The sequence below is a fragment of the Phyllobates terribilis genome, unplaced genomic scaffold, assembly GCF_046119375.1.
Source record: "Phyllobates terribilis strain yellow unplaced genomic scaffold, ASM4611937v1 Scaffold_1__5_contigs__length_1240528914, whole genome shotgun sequence".
Classification (NCBI taxonomy): Eukaryota; Metazoa; Chordata; class Amphibia; order Anura; family Dendrobatidae; genus Phyllobates; species Phyllobates terribilis.
Window position 1 is genome coordinate 641407370 of NW_027362761.1, and position 17573 is coordinate 641424942.

Genomic DNA, 17573 nt, shown 5'->3' on the forward strand with positions numbered 1-17573 from the left:
TCAGCGGAATTCCGAGAACAATGGAAGAGTACCGAAGCATTTTTAAACTTCAGCAGAATTCTGAGAACAATGGAAGAGTTCTGAAGCATTTTTAAACTTCAGCAGAATTCCGAGAACAATGGAAGGGTTCCGAAGCATTTTTAAACTTCAGCTGAATTTGGAGAGCAATGGAAGAGTTCCGAAGCATTTTTAAAAGTCAGCGGAATTCCGAGAACAATGGAAGAGTTGTGAAGCATTTTTAAACATGAGCAGAATTCCGAGAACAATGGAAGAGATTTTAAGCATTTTTAAACTTCAGCGGAATTCCGAGAACAATAGAAGAGTTCCGAAGCATTTTTAAAATTCACTCGAATTCCGAGAATAATGAAAGAGTTCAGATGAATTTTTAGACTTCAGCAGATTTCCTAGAACAATGGAAGAGTTCCGAAGCATTTTTAAACGTTAGCGGAATTCCGAGAACAATGGAAGAGTACCGAAGCATTTTAAAACGTCATCGGAATTCCGAGAACAATGGAAGAGTTCCGTACCATTTTTAAACTTCAGCGGAATTACGAGAACAATGGAAGAGTTCCGAAGCATTTTTAAACATGAGCAGAATTACGAGAACAATGGAAGAGATTTTAAGCATTTTTAAACTTCAGCGGAATTCCGAGAACAATAGAAGATTTCCGAAGCATTTTTAAACTTCACCCGAATTCCGAGAGCAATGGAAGAGTTCCAAAGCATTTTAAAAGTTCAGCAGAATTCCGAGAACAATTGAAGAGTTCCGAAGCATTTTTAAACTTCACCCGAATTCCGAGAACAATGGAAGAGTACCGAAGCATTTTTAAACGGCAGCGGAATTCTGAGAACAATGCAAGATTTCCGAAGCATTTTTATATGTCAGCGGAATTCCGAGAACAATGGAAGAGTACCGAAGCATTTTTAAACGTCAGCGGAATTCCGAGAACAATGGAAGAGTACCGAAGCATTTTTAAACGGCAGCGGAATTCTGAGAACAATGGAAGAGTTCCGAAGCATTTTTAAACTTCAGCGGAATTCCGAGAACAAAGTAAGAGATTTTAAGCATTTTTAAACTTCAGCGGAATTCCGAGAACAATAGAAGAGTTCCGAAGCATTTTTAAACTTCACCCGAATTCCGAGAGCAATGGAAGAGTTCCAAAGCATTTTAAAAGTTCAGCAGAATTCCGAGAACAATTGAAGAGTTCCGAAGCATTTTTAAACGTCAGCGGAATGCCGAGAACAATGCAAGATTTCCGAGGCATTTTTATATGTCAGCGGAATTCCGAGAACAATGGAAGAGTACCGAAGCATTTTTAAACGTCAGCGGAATTCCGAGAACAATGGAAGAGTTCCGAACCATTTTTAAACTTCAGCGGAATTACGAGAACAATGGAAGAGTTCCGAAGCATTTTTAAAAGTCAGCGGAATTCCGAGAACAATGGAAGAGTTGTGAAGCATTTTTAAACGTCAGCGGAATTCCGAGAACAATGGAAGAGTTCCGAAGCATTTTTAAACTTCAGCGGAATTACGAGAACAATGGAAGAGTTCCGAAGCATTTTTAAACTTCACCCGAATTCCGAGAGCAATAGAAGAGTTCCAAAGCATTTTAAAAGTTCAGCAGAATTCCGAGAACAATTGAAGAGTTCCGAAGCATTTTTAAACGTCAGCGGAATGCCGAGAACAATGCAAGATTTCCGAAGCATTTTTATATGTCAGCGGAATTCCGAGAACAATGGAAGAGATTTTAAGCATTTTTAACCTTCAGCGGAATTCCGAGAACAATAGAAGAGTTCCGATTCATTTTTAAAATTCACACGAATTCCGAGAATAATGAAAGAGTTCAGATGAATTTTTAGACTTCAGCAGAATTCCTAGAACAATGGAAGAGTTCCGAAGCATTTTTAAACTTCAGCGGAATTCCGATAACAATGGAAGAGTTCCGAAGCATTTTTAAACGTCAGCGGAATTCCGAGAACAATGGAAGAGTACCGAAGCATTTTAAAACGTCATCGGAATTCCGAGAACAATGGAAGAGTTCCGTACCATTTTTAAACTTCAGCGGAATTACGAGAACAATGGAAGAGTTCCGAAGCATTTTTAAACATGAGCAGAATTACGAGAACAATGGAAGAGATTTTAAGCATTTTTAAACTTCAGCGGAATTCCGAGAACAATAGAAGATTTCCGAAGCATTTTTAAACTTCACCCGAATTCCGAAAGCAATGGAAGAGTTCCAAAGCATTTTAAAAGTTCAGCAGAATTCCGAGAACAATTGAAGAGTTCCGAAGCATTTTTAAATGTCAGCGGAATGCCGAGAACAATGCAAGATTTCCGAAGCATTTTTATATGTCAGCGGAATTCCGAGAACAATGGAAGAGTACCGAAGCATTTTTAAACTTCGGCAGAATTCCGAGAACAATGGAAGAGTTTCGAAGCATTTTTAAACTTCAACGGAATTCCGAGAACAATGGAAGAGTTGCGAAGCATTATTAAACGTCAGCGGAATTCCGAGAGCAATGGAAGAGTTCTGAAGCATTTTTAAACGTCAGCGGAATTCCGAGAACAATGAAAGAGTTGCGAAGCATTATTAAACGTCAGCGGAATTCCGAGAACAATGGAAGAGTTCTGAAGCATTTTTAAGCGTCAGCGGAATTTTGAAAACAATGGAAGATTTCCGAAGCATTTTTAAACGTCAGCGGAATTCTGAGAACAATGGAAGAGTTCAGATGAATTTTTAGACTTCAGCAGAATTCCTAGAACAATGGAAGAGTTCCGAAGCATTTTTAAACTTCAGCGGAATTCCGATAACAATGGAAGAGTTCCGAAGCATTTTTAAACGTCAGCGGAATTCCGAGAACAATGGAAGAGTACCGAAGCATTTTAAAACGTCATCGGAATTCCGAGAACAATGGAAGAGTTCCGAACCATTTTTAAACTTCAGCGGAATTACGAGAACAATGGAAGAGTTCCGAAGCATTTTTAAACATGAGCAGAATTACGAGAACAATGGAAGAGATTTTAAGCATTTTTAAACTTCAGCGGAAATCCGAGAACAATAGAAGAGTTCCGAAGCATTTTTAAACTTCACCCGAATTCCGAGAGCAATGGAAGAGTTCCAAAGCATTTTAAAAGTTCAGCAGAATTCCGAGAACAATTGAAGAGTTCCGAAGCATTTTTAAATGTCAGCGGAATGCCGAGAACAATGCAAGATTTCCGAAGCATTTTTATATGTCAGCGGAATTCCGAGAACAATGGAAGAGTACCGAAGCATTTTTAAACTTCAGCAGAATTCTGAGAACAATGGAAGAGTTCTGAAGCATTTTTAAACTTCAGCAGAATTCCGAGAACAATGGAAGGGTTCCGAAGCATTTTTAAACTTCAGCGGAATTTGGAGAGCAATGGAAGAGTTCCGAAGAATCTTTAGAAGTCAGCGGAATTCCGAGAACAATGGAAGAGTTGTGAAGCATTTTTAAACATGAGCAGAATTACGAGAACAATGGAAGAGATTTTAAGCATTTTTAAACTTCAGCGGAATTCCGAGAACAATAGAAGAGTTCTGAAGCATTTTTAAACTTCACCCGAATTCCGAGAGCAATGGAAGAGTTCCAAAGCATTTTAAAAGTTCAGCGGAATGCCGAGAACAATGCAAGATTTCCGAAGCATTTTTATATGTCAGCGGAATTCCGAGAACAATGGAAGAGTACCGAAGCATTTTTAAACGTCAGCGGAATTCCGAGAACAATTGAAGAGTTCCGAACCATTTTTAAACTTCAGCGGAATTACGAGAACAATGGAAGAGTTCCGAAGCATTTTTAAAAGTCAGCGGAATTCCGAGAACAATGGAAGAGTTGTGAAGCATTTTTAAACGTCAGCGGAATTCCGAGAACAATGGAAGAGTTCCGAAGCATTTTTAAACGTCAGCGGAATGCCGAGAACAATGCAAGATTTCCGAAGCATTTTTATATGTCAGCGGAATTCCGAGAACAATGGAAGAGATTTTAAGCATTTTTAAACTTCAGCGGAATTCCGAGAACAATAGAAGAGTTCCGAAGCATTTTTAAAATTCACACGAATTCCGAGAATAATGAATGAGTTCAGATGAATTTTTAGACTTCAGCAGAATTCCTAGAACAATGGAATAGTTCCGAAGCATTTTTAAACTTCAGCGGAATTCCGATAACAATGGAAGAGTTTCGAAGCATTTTTAAACTTCAGCGGAATTACGAGAACAATGGAAGAGTTCCGAAGCATTTTTAAACATGAGCAGAATTACGAGAACAATGGAAGAGATTTTAAGCATTTTTAAACTTCAGCGGAATTCCGAGAACAATAGAAGATTTCCGAAGCATTTTTAAACTTCACCCGAATTCCGAGAGCAAGGGAAGAGTTCCAAAGCATTTTAAAAGTTCAGCAGAATTCCGAGAACAATTGAAGAGTTCCAAAGCATTTTTATATGTCAGCGGAATTCCGAGAAAAATGGAAGAGTACCGAAGCATTTTTAAGCTTCAGCAGAATTCCGAGAACAATGGAAGAGTTTCGAAGCATTTTTAAACTTCAACGGAATTCCGAGAACAATGGAAGAGTTGCGAAGCATTATTAAACGTCAGCGGAATTCCGAGAGCAATGGAAGAGTTCTGAAGCATTTTTAAACTTCAGCAGAATTCCGAGAACAATGAAAGAGTTCCGAAGCATCTTTAAACATGAGCAGAATTACGAGAACAATGGAAGAGATTTTAAGCATTTTTAAACTTCAGCGGAATTCCGAGAACAATAGAAGAGTTCCGAAGCATTTTTAAACGTCAGCGGAATTCTGAGAACAATGGAAGAGTTCTGAAGCATTTTTAAACTTCAGCAGAATTCCGAGAACAATGGAAGGGTTCCGAAGCATTTTTAAACTTCAGCGGAATTTGGAGAACAATGGAAGAGTTCCGAAGCATTTTTAAACATGAGCAGAATTACGAGAACAATGGAAGAGATTTTAAGCATTTTTAAACTTCAGCGGAATTCCGAGAACAATAGAAGAGTTCCGAAGCATTTTTAAACTTCACCCGAATTCCGAGAGCAATGGAAGAGTTCCAAAGCATTTTAAAAGTTCAGCAGAATTCCGAGAACAATTGAAGAGTTCCGAAGCATTTTTAAACGTCAGCGGAATGCCGAGAACAATGCAAGATTTCCGAAGCATTTTTATATGTCAGCGGAATTCCGAGAACAATGGAAGAGTACCGAAGCATTTTTAAACGTCAGCGGAATTCCGAGAACAATGGAAGAGTACCGAAGCATTTTTAAACGGCAGCGGAATTCTGAGAACAATGGAAGAGTTCCGAAGCATTTTTAAACTTCAGCGGAATTCCGAGAACAATGTAAGAGATTTTAAGCATTTTTAAACTTCAGCGGAATTCCGAGAACAATAGAAGAGTTCCGAAGCATTTTTAAAATTCACACGAATTCCGAGAATAATGAAAGAGTTCAGATGAATTTTTAGAATTCAGCAGAATTCCTAGAACAATGGAAGAGTTCCGAAGCATTTTTAAACTTCAGCGGAATTCCGATAACAATGGAAGAGTTCCGAAGCATTTTTAAACGTCAGCGGAATTCCGAGAACAATGGAAGAGTACCGAAGCATTTTAAAACGTCATCGGAATTCCGAGAACAATGGAAGAGTTCCGTACCATTTTTAAACTTCAGCGGAATTACGAGAACAATGGAAGAGTTCCGAAGCATTTTTAAACATGAGCAGAATTACGAGAACAATGGAAGAGATTTTAAGCATTTTTAAACTTCAGCGGAATTCCGAGAACAATAGAAGATTTCCGAAGCATTTTTAAACTTCACCCGAATTCCGAAAGCAATGGAAGAGTTCCAAAGCATTTTAAAAGTTCAGCAGAATTCCGAGAACAATTGAAGAGTTCCGAAGCATTTTTAAATGTCAGCGGAATGCCGAGAACAATGCAAGATTTCCGAAGCATTTTTATATGTCAGCGGAATTCCGAGAACAATGGAAGAGTACCGAAGCATTTTTAAACTTCGGCAGAATTCCGAGAACAATGGAAGAGTTTCGAAGCATTTTTAAACTTCAACGGAATTCCGAGAACAATGGAAGAGTTGCGAAGCATTATTAAACGTCAGCGGAATTCCGAGAGCAATGGAAGAGTTCTGAAGCATTTTTAAACGTCAGCGGAATTCCGAGAACAATGAAAGAGTTGCGAAGCATTATTAAACGTCAGCGGAATTCCGAGAACAATGGAAGAGTTCTGAAGCATTTTTAAGCGTCAGCGGAATTTTGAAAACAATGGAAGATTTCCGAAGCATTTTTAAACGTCAGCGGAATTCTGAGAACAATGGAAGAGTTCAGATGAATTTTTAGACTTCAGCAGAATTCCTAGAACAATGGAAGAGTTCCGAAGCATTTTTAAACTTCAGCGGAATTCCGATAACAATGGAAGAGTTCCGAAGCATTTTTAAACGTCAGCGGAATTCCGAGAACAATGGAAGAGTACCGAAGCATTTTAAAACGTCATCGGAATTCCGAGAACAATGGAAGAGTTCCGAACCATTTTTAAACTTCAGCGGAATTACGAGAACAATGGAAGAGTTCCGAAGCATTTTTAAACATGAGCAGAATTACGAGAACAATGGAAGAGATTTTAAGCATTTTTAAACTTCAGCGGAAATCCGAGAACAATAGAAGAGTTCCGAAGCATTTTTAAACTTCACCCGAATTCCGAGAGCAATGGAAGAGTTCCAAAGCATTTTAAAAGTTCAGCAGAATTCCGAGAACAATTGAAGAGTTCCGAAGCATTTTTAAATGTCAGCGGAATGCCGAGAACAATGCAAGATTTCCGAAGCATTTTTATATGTCAGCGGAATTCCGAGAACAATGGAAGAGTACCGAAGCATTTTTAAACTTCAGCAGAATTCTGAGAACAATGGAAGAGTTCTGAAGCATTTTTAAACTTCAGCAGAATTCCGAGAACAATGGAAGGGTTCCGAAGCATTTTTAAACTTCAGCGGAATTTGGAGAGCAATGGAAGAGTTCCGAAGAATCTTTAGAAGTCAGCGGAATTCCGAGAACAATGGAAGAGTTGTGAAGCATTTTTAAACATGAGCAGAATTACGAGAACAATGGAAGAGATTTTAAGCATTTTTAAACTTCAGCGGAATTCCGAGAACAATAGAAGAGTTCTGAAGCATTTTTAAACTTCACCCGAATTCCGAGAGCAATGGAAGAGTTCCAAAGCATTTTAAAAGTTCAGCGGAATGCCGAGAACAATGCAAGATTTCCGAAGCATTTTTATATGTCAGCGGAATTCCGAGAACAATGGAAGAGTACCGAAGCATTTTTAAACGTCAGCGGAATTCCGAGAACAATTGAAGAGTTCCGAACCATTTTTAAACTTCAGCGGAATTACGAGAACAATGGAAGAGTTCCGAAGCATTTTTAAAAGTCAGCGGAATTCCGAGAACAATGGAAGAGTTGTGAAGCATTTTTAAACGTCAGCGGAATTCCGAGAACAATGGAAGAGTTCCGAAGCATTTTTAAACGTCAGCGGAATGCCGAGAACAATGCAAGATTTCCGAAGCATTTTTATATGTCAGCGGAATTCCGAGAACAATGGAAGAGATTTTAAGCATTTTTAAACTTCAGCGGAATTCCGAGAACAATAGAAGAGTTCCGAAGCATTTTTAAAATTCACACGAATTCCGAGAATAATGAATGAGTTCAGATGAATTTTTAGACTTCAGCAGAATTCCTAGAACAATGGAATAGTTCCGAAGCATTTTTAAACTTCAGCGGAATTCCGATAACAATGGAAGAGTTTCGAAGCATTTTTAAACTTCAGCGGAATTACGAGAACAATGGAAGAGTTCCGAAGCATTTTTAAACATGAGCAGAATTACGAGAACAATGGAAGAGATTTTAAGCATTTTTAAACTTCAGCGGAATTCCGAGAACAATAGAAGATTTCCGAAGCATTTTTAAACTTCACCCGAATTCCGAGAGCAAGGGAAGAGTTCCAAAGCATTTTAAAAGTTCAGCAGAATTCCGAGAACAATTGAAGAGTTCCAAAGCATTTTTATATGTCAGCGGAATTCCGAGAAAAATGGAAGAGTACCGAAGCATTTTTAAGCTTCAGCAGAATTCCGAGAACAATGGAAGAGTTTCGAAGCATTTTTAAACTTCAACGGAATTCCGAGAACAATGGAAGAGTTGCGAAGCATTATTAAACGTCAGCGGAATTCCGAGAGCAATGGAAGAGTTCTGAAGCATTTTTAAACTTCAGCAGAATTCCGAGAACAATGAAAGAGTTCCGAAGCATCTTTAAACATGAGCAGAATTACGAGAACAATGGAAGAGATTTTAAGCATTTTTAAACTTCAGCGGAATTCCGAGAACAATAGAAGAGTTCCGAAGCATTTTTAAACGTCAGCGGAATTCTGAGAACAATGGAAGAGTTCTGAAGCATTTTTAAACTTCAGCAGAATTCCGAGAACAATGGAAGGGTTCCGAAGCATTTTTAAACTTCAGCGGAATTTGGAGAACAATGGAAGAGTTCCGAAGCATTTTTAAACATGAGCAGAATTACGAGAACAATGGAAGAGATTTTAAGCATTTTTAAACTTCAGCGGAATTCCGAGAACAATAGAAGAGTTCCGAAGCATTTTTAAACTTCACCCGAATTCCGAGAGCAATGGAAGAGTTCCAAAGCATTTTAAAAGTTCAGCAGAATTCCGAGAACAATTGAAGAGTTCCGAAGCATTTTTAAACGTCAGCGGAATGCCGAGAACAATGCAAGATTTCCGAAGCATTTTTATATGTCAGCGGAATTCCGAGAACAATGGAAGAGTACCGAAGCATTTTTAAACGTCAGCGGAATTCCGAGAACAATGGAAGAGTACCGAAGCATTTTTAAACGGCAGCGGAATTCTGAGAACAATGGAAGAGTTCCGAAGCATTTTTAAACTTCAGCGGAATTCCGAGAACAATGTAAGAGATTTTAAGCATTTTTAAACTTCAGCGGAATTCCGAGAACAATAGAAGAGTTCCGAAGCATTTTTAAAATTCACACGAATTCCGAGAATAATGAAAGAGTTCAGATGAATTTTTAGAATTCAGCAGAATTCCTAGAACAATGGAAGAGTTCCGAAGCATTTTTAAACTTCAGCGGAATTCCGATAACAATGGAAGAGTTCCGAAGCATTTTTAAACGTCAGCGGAATTCCGAGAACAATGGAAGAGTACCGAAGCATTTTAAAACGTCATCGGAATTCCGAGAACAATGGAAGAGTTCCGTACCATTTTTAAACTTCAGCGGAATTACGAGAACAATGGAAGAGTTCCGAAGCATTTTTAAACATGAGCAGAATTACGAGAACAATGGAAGAGATTTTAAGCATTTTTAAACTTCAGCGGAATTCCGAGAACAATAGAAGATTTCCGAAGCATTTTTAAACTTCACCCGAATTCCGAGAGCAATGGAAGAGTTCCGAAGCATTTTTAAATGTCAGCGGAATGCCGAGAACAATGCAAGATTTCCGAAGCATTTTTATATGTCAGCGGAATTCCGAGAAAAATGGAAGAGTACCGAAGCATTTTTAAGCTTCAGCAGAATTCCGAGAACAATGGAAGAGTTCTGAAGCATTTTTAAACTTCAGCAGAATTCCGAGAACAATGAAAGAGTTTCGAAGCATTTTTAAACTTCAGCAGAATTCCGAGAACAATGGAAGAGTTTCGAAGCATTTTTAAACTTCAACGGAATTCCGAGAACAATGGAAGAGTTCCGAAGCATTTTTAAACGTCAGCGGAATTCCGAGAACAATGAAAGAGTTGCGAAGCATTATTAAACGTCAGCGGAATTCCGAAAACAATGGAAGAGTTCTGAAGCATTTTTAAGCGTCAGCGGAATTTTGAAAACAATGGAAGATTTCCGAAGCATTTTTAAACGTCAGCGGAATTCTGAGAACAATGGAAGAGTTCAGATGAATTTTTAGACTTCAGCAGAATTCCTAGAACAATGGAATAGTTCCGAAGCATTTTTAAACTTCAGCGGAATTCCGATAACAATGGAAGAGTTCCGAAGCATTTTTAAACGTCAGCGGAATTCCGAGAACAATGGAAGAGTACCGAAGCATTTTAAAACGTCATCGGAATTCCGAGAACAATGGAAGAGTTCCGAACCATTTTTAAACTTCAGCGGAATTACGAGAACAATGGAAGAGTTCCGAAGCATTTTTAAACATGTGCAGAATTATAAGAACAATGGAAGAGATTTTAAGCATTTTTAAACTTCAGCGGAATTCCGAGAACAATAGAAGAGTTCCGAAGCATTTTTAAACGTCAGCGGAATTCTGAGAACAATGGAAGAGTTCTGAAGCATTTTTAAACTTCAGCAGAATTCCGAGAACAATGGAAGGGTTCCGAAGCATTTTTAAACTTCAGCGGAATTTGGAGAACAATGGAAGAGTTCCGAAGCATTTTTAAACATGAGCAGAATTACGAGAACAATGGAAGAGATTTTAAGCATTTTTAAACTTCAGCGGAATTCCGAGAACAATAGAAGAGTTCCGTAGCATTTTTAAACTTCACCCGAATTCCGAGAGCAATGGAAGAGTTCCAAAGCATTTTAAAAGTTCAGCAGAATTCCGAGAACAATTGAAGAGTTCCGAAGCATTTTTAAACGTCAGCGGAATGCCGAGAACAATGCAAGATTTCCGAAGCATTTTTATATGTCAGCGGAATTCCGAGAACAATGGAAGAGTACCGAAGCATTTTTAAACGTCAGCGGAATTCCGAGAACAATGGAAGAGTACCGAAGCATTTTTAAACATGAGCAGAATTACGAGAACAATGGAAGAGATTTTAAGCATTTTTAAACTTCAGCGGAATTCCGAGAACAATAGAAGAGTTCCGAAGCATTTTTAAAATTCACACGAATTCCGAGAATAATGAAAGAGTTCAGATGAATTTTTAGAATTCAGCAGAATTCCTAGAACAATGGAAGAGTTCCAAAGCATTTTTAAACTTCAGCGGAATTCCGATAACAATGGAAGAGTTCCGAAGCATTTTTAAACGTCAGCGGAATTCCGAGAACAATGGAAGAGTACCGTACCATTTTTAAACTTCAGCGGAATTACGAGAACAATGGAAGAGTTCCGAAGCATTTTTAAACATGAGCAGAATTACGAGAACAATGGAAGAGATTTTAAGCATTTTTAAACTTCAGCGGAATTCCGAGAACAATAGAAGATTTCCGAAGCATTTTTAAACTTCACCCGAATTCCGAGAGCAATGGAAGAGTCCCGAAGCATTTTTAAATGTCAGCGGAATGCCGAGAACAATGCAAGATTTCCGAAGCATTTTTATATGTCAGCGGAATTCCGAGAAAAATGGAAGAGTACCGAAGCATTTTTAAGCTTCAGCAGAATTCCGAGAACAATGGAAGAGTTTCGAAGCATTTTTAAACTTCAACGGAATTCCGAGAACAATGGAAGAGTTGCGAAGCATTATTAAACGTCAGCGGAATTCCGAGAGCAATGGAAGAGTTCTGAAGCATTTTTAAACTTCAGCAGAATTCCGAGAACAATGAAAGAGTTTCGAAGCATTTTTAAACTTCAGCAGAATTCCGAGAACAATGGAAGAGTTTCGAAGCATTTTTAAACTTCAACGGAATTCCGAGAACAATGGAAGAGTTCAGATGAATTTTTAGACTTCAGCAGAATTCCTAGAACAATGGAATAGTTCCGAAGCATTTTTAAACTTCAGCGGAATTCCGATAACAATGGAAGAGTTCCGAAGCATTTTTAAACGTCAGCGGAATTCCGAGAACAATGGAAGAGTACCGAAGCATTTTAAAACGTCATCGGAATTCCGAGAACAATGGAAGAGTTCCGAACCATTTTTAAACTTCAGCGGAATTACGAGAACAATGGAAGAGTTCCGAAGCATTTTTAAACATGTGCAGAATTACGAGAACAATGGAAGAGATTTTAAGCATTTTTAAACTTCAGCGGAATTCCGAGAACAATAGAAGAGTTCCGAAGCATTTTTAAACGTCAGCGGAATTCTGAGAACAATGGAAGAGTTCTGAAGCATTTTTAAACTTCAGCAGAATTCAGAGAACAATGGAAGGGTTCCGAAGCATTTTTAAACTTCAGCGGAATTTGGAGAACAATGGAAGAGTTCCGAAGCATTTTTAAACATGAGCAGAATTACGAGAACAATGGAAGAGATTTTAAGCATTTTTAAACTTCAGCGGAATTCCGAGAACAATAGAAGAGTTCCGAAGCATTTTTAAACTTCACCCGAATTCCGAGAGCAATGGAAGAGTTCCAAAGCATTTTAAAAGTTCAGCAGAATTCCGAGAACAATTGAAGAGTTCCGAAGCATTTTTAAACGTCAGCGGAATGCCGAGAACAATGCAAGATTTCCGAAGCATTTTTATATGTCAGCGGAATTCCGAGAACAATGGAAGAGTACCGAAGCATTTTTAAACGTCAGCGGAATTCCGAGAACAATGGAAGAGTACCGAAGCATTTTTAAACGGCAGCGGAATTCTGAGAACAATGGAAGAGTTCCGAAGCATTTTTAAACTTCAGCGGAATTCCGAGAACAATAGAAGAGTTCCGAAGCATTTTTAAAATTCACACGAATTCCGAGAATAATGGAAGAGTTCAGATGAATTTTTAGACTTCAGCAGAATTCCTAGAACAATGGAAGAGTTCCGAAGCATTTTTAAACTTCAGCGGAATTCCGATAACAATGGAAGAGTTCCGAAGCATTTTTAAACGTCAGCGGAATTCCGAGAACAATGGAAGAGTACCGAAGCATTTTAAAACGTCATCGGAATTCCGAGAACAATGGAAGATTTCCGAACCATTTTTAAACTTCAGCGGAATTACGAAAACAATGGAAGAGTTCCGAAGCATTTTTAAACATGAGCAGAATTACGAGAACAATGGAAGAGATTTTAAGCATTTTTAAACTTCAGCGGAATTCCGAGAACAATAGAAGAGTTCCGAAGCATTTTTAAACTTCACCCGAATTCCGAGAGCAATGGAAGATTTCCAAAGCATTTTAAAAGTTCAGCAGAATTCCGAGAACAATTGAAGAGTTCCGAAGCATTTTTAAATGTCAGCGGAATGCCGAGAACAATGCAAGATTTCCGAAGTATTTTTATATGTCAGCGGAATTCCGAGAACAATGGAAGAGTACCGAAGCATTTTTAAACTTCAACAGAATTCCGAGAACAATGGAAGAGTTCCGAAGCATTTTTAAATGTCAGCGGAATGCCGAGAACAATGCAAGATTTCCGAAGCATTTTTATATGTCAGCGGAATTCCGAGAACAATGCAAGATTTCCGAAGCATTTTTATATGTCAGCGGAATTCCGAGAACAATGGAAGAGTACCGAAGCATTTTTAAACTTCAGCATAATTCCGAGAACAATGGAAGAGTTTCGAAGCATTTTTAAACTTTAACGGAATTCCGAGAACAATGGAAGAGTTACGAAGCATTATTAAACGTCAGCGGAATTCCGAGAGCAATGGAAGAGTTCTGAAGCATTTTTAAACTTCAGCAGAATTCCGAGAACAATGAAAGAGTTTCGAAGCATTTTTAAACTTCAGCAGAATTCCGAGAACAATGGAAGAGTTTCGAAGCATTTTTAAACTTCAACGGAATTCCGAGAACAATGGAAGAGTTCCGAAGCATTTTTAAACGTCAGCGGAATTCCGAGAACAATGAAAGAGTTGCGAAGCATTATTAAACGTCAGCGGAATTCCGAGAACAATGGAAGAGTTCCGAAGCATTTTTAAACTTCAGCAGAATTCCGAGAACAAAGGAAGGGTTCCGAAGCATTTTTAAACTTCAGCGGAATTTGGAGAACAATGGAAGAGTTCCGAAGCATTTTTAAAAGTCAGCGGAATTCCGAGAACAATGGAAGAGTTGTGAAGCATTTTTAAGCGTCAGCGGAATTTTGAAAACAATGGAAGATTTCCGAAGCATTTTTAAACGTCAGCGGAATTCTGAGAACAATGGAAAAGTTCAGATGAATTTTTAGACTTCAGCAGAATTCCTAGAACAATGGAAGAGTTCCGAAGCATTTTTAAACTTCAGCGGAATTCCGATAACAATGGAAGAGTTCCGAAGCATTTTTAAACGTCAGCGGAATTCCGAGAACAATGGAAGAGTACCGAAGCATTTTAAAACGTCATCGGAATTCCGAGAACAATGGAAGAGTTCCGAAGCATTTTTAAACTTCAGCAGAATTCCGAGAACAAAGGAAGGGTTCCGAAGCATTTTTAAACTTCAGCGGAATTTGGAGAACAATGGAAGAGTTCCGAAGCATTTTTAAAAGTCAGCGGAATTCCGAGAAAAATGGAAGAGTTGTGAAGCATTTTTAAACGTCAGCGGAATTCTGAGAACAATGGAAGAGTTCAGATGAATTTTTAGACTTCAGCAGAATTCCTAGAACAATGGAATAGTTCCGAAGCATTTTTAAACTTCAGCGGAATTCCGATAACAATGGAAGAGTTCCGAAGCATTTTTAAACGTCAGCGGAATTCCGAGAACAATGGAAGAGTACCGAAGCATTTTAAAACGTCATCGGAATTCCGAGAACAATGGAAGAGTTCCGAACCATTTTTAAACTTCAGCGGAATTACGAGAACAATGGAAGAGTTCCGAAGCATTTTTAAACATGAGCAGAATTACGAGAACAATGGAAGAGATTTTAAGCATTTTTAAACTTCAGCGGAATTCCGAGAACAATAGAAGAGTTCCGAAGCATTTTTAAACGTCAGCGGAATTCTGAGAACAATGGAAGAGTTCTGAAGCATTTTTAAACTTCAGCAGAATTCCGAGAACAATGGAAGGGTTCCGAAGCATTTTTAAACTTCAGCGGAATTTGGAGAACAATGGAAGAGTTCCGAAGCATTTTTAAACATGAGCAGAATTACGAGAACAATGGAAGAGATTTTAAGCATTTTTAAACTTCAGCGGAATTCCGAGAGCAATAGAAGAGTTCCGAAGCATTTTTAAACTTCACCCGAATTCCGAGAGCAATGGAAGAGTTCCAAAGCATTTTAAAAGTTCAGCAGAATTCCGAGAACAATTGAAGAGTTCCGAAGCATTTTTAAACGTCAGCGGAATGCCGAGAACAATGCAAGATTTCCGAAGCATTTTTATATGTCAGCGGAATTCCGAGAACAATGGAAGAGTACCGAAGCATTTTTAAACGTCAGCGGAATTCCGAGAACAATGGAAGAGTACCGAAGCATTTTTAAACGGCAGCGGAATTCTGAGAACAATGGAAGAGTTCCGAAGCATTTTTAAACTTCAGCGGAATTCCGAGAACAATAGAAGAGTTCCGAAGCATTTTTAAAATTCACACGAATTCCGAGAATAATGGAAGAGTTCAGATGAATTTTTAGACTTCAGCAGAATTCCTAGAACAATGGAAGAGTTCCGAAGCATTTTTAAACTTCAGCGGAATTCCGATAACAATGGAAGAGTTCCGAAGCATTTTTAAACGTCAGCGGAATTCCGAGAACAATGGAAGAGTACCGAAGCATTTTAAAACGTCATCGGAATTCCGAGAACAATGGAAGAGTTCCGAACCATTTTTAAACTTCAGCGGAATTACGAAAACAATGGAAGAGTTCCGAAGCATTTTTAAACATGAGCAGAATTACGAGAACAATGGAAGAGATTTTAATCATTTTTAAACTTCAGCGGAATTCCGAGAACAATAGAAGAGTTCCGAAGCATTTTTAAACTTCACCCGAATTCCGAGAGCAATGGAAGATTTCCAAAGCATTTTAAAAGTTCAGCAGAATTCCGAGAACAATTGAAGAGTTCCGAAGCATTTTTAAATGTCAGCGGAATGCCGAGAACAATGCAAGATTTCCGAAGCATTTTTATATGTCAGCGGAATTCCGAGAACAATGGAAGAGTACCGAAGCATTTTTAAACTTCAACAGAATTCCGAGAACAATGGAAGAGTTCCGAAGCATTTTTAAATGTCAGCGGAATGCCGAGAACAATGCAAGATTTCCGAAGCATTTTTATATGTCAGCGGAATTCCGAGAACAATGCAAGATTTCCGAAGCATTTTTATATGTCAGCGGAATTCCGAGAACAATGGAAGAGTACCGAAGCATTTTTAAACTTCAGCATAATTCCGAGAACAATGGAAGAGTTTCGAAGCATTTTTAAACTTCAACGGAATTCCGAGAACAATGGAAGAGTTACGAAGCATTATTAAACGTCAGCGGAATTCCGAGAGCAATGGAAGAGTTCTGAAGCATTTTTAAACTTCAGCAGAATTCCGAGAACAATGAAAGAGTTTCGAAGCATTTTTAAACTTCAGCAGAATTCCGAGAACAATGGAAGAGTTTCGAAGCATTTTTAAACTTCAACGGAATTCCGAGAACAATGGAAGAGTTCCGAAGCATTTTTAAACATCAGCGGAATTCCGAGAACAATGAAAGAGTTGCGAAGCATTATTAAACGTCAGCGGAATTCCGAGAACAATGGAAGAGTTCCGAAGCATTTTTAAACTTCAGCAGAATTCCGAGAACAAAGGAAGGGTTCCGAAGCATTTTTAAACTTCAGCGGAATTTGGAGAACAATGGAAGAGTTCCGAAGCATTTTTAAAAGTCAGCGGAATTCCGAGAACAATGGAAGAGTTGTGAAGCATTTTTAAGCGTCAGCGGAATTTTGAAAACAATGGAAGATTTCCGAAGCATTTTTAAACGTCAGCGGAATTCTGAGAACAATGGAAAAGTTCAGATGAATTTTTAGACTTCAGCAGAATTCCTAGAACAATGGAAGAGTTCCGAAGCATTTTTAAACTTCAGCGGAATTCCGATAACAATGGAAGAGTTCCGAAGCATTTTTAAACGTCAGCGGAATTCCGAGAACAATGGAAGAGTACCGAAGCATTTTAAAACGTCATCGGAATTCCGAGAACAATGGAAGAGTTCCGAAGCATTTTTAAACTTCAGCAGAATTCCGAGAACAAAGGAAGGGTTCCGAAGCATTTTTAAACTTCAGCGGAATTTGGAGAACAAAGGAAGAGTTCCGAAGCATTTTTAAAAGTCAGCGGAATTCCGAGAACAATGGAAGAGTTGTGAAGCATTTTTAAACGTCAGCGGAATTCTGAGAACAATGGAAGAGTTCAGATGAATTTTTAGACTTCAGCAGAATTCCTAGAACAATGGAATAGTTCCGAAGCATTTTTAAACTTCAGCGGAATTCCGATAACAATGGAAGAGTTCCGAAGCATTTTTAAACGTCAGCGGAATTCCGAGAACAATGGAAGAGTACCGAAGCATTTTAAAACGTCATCGGAATTCCGAGAACAATGGAAGAGTTCCGTACCATTTTTAAACTTCAGCGGAATTACGAGAACAATGGAAGAGTTCCGAAGCATTTTTAAACATGAGCAGAATTACGAGAACAATGGAAGAGATTTTAAGCATTTTTAAACTTCAGCGGAATTCCGAGAACAATAGAAGATTTCCGAAGCATTTTTAAACTTCACCCGAATTCCGAGAGCAATGGAAGAGTC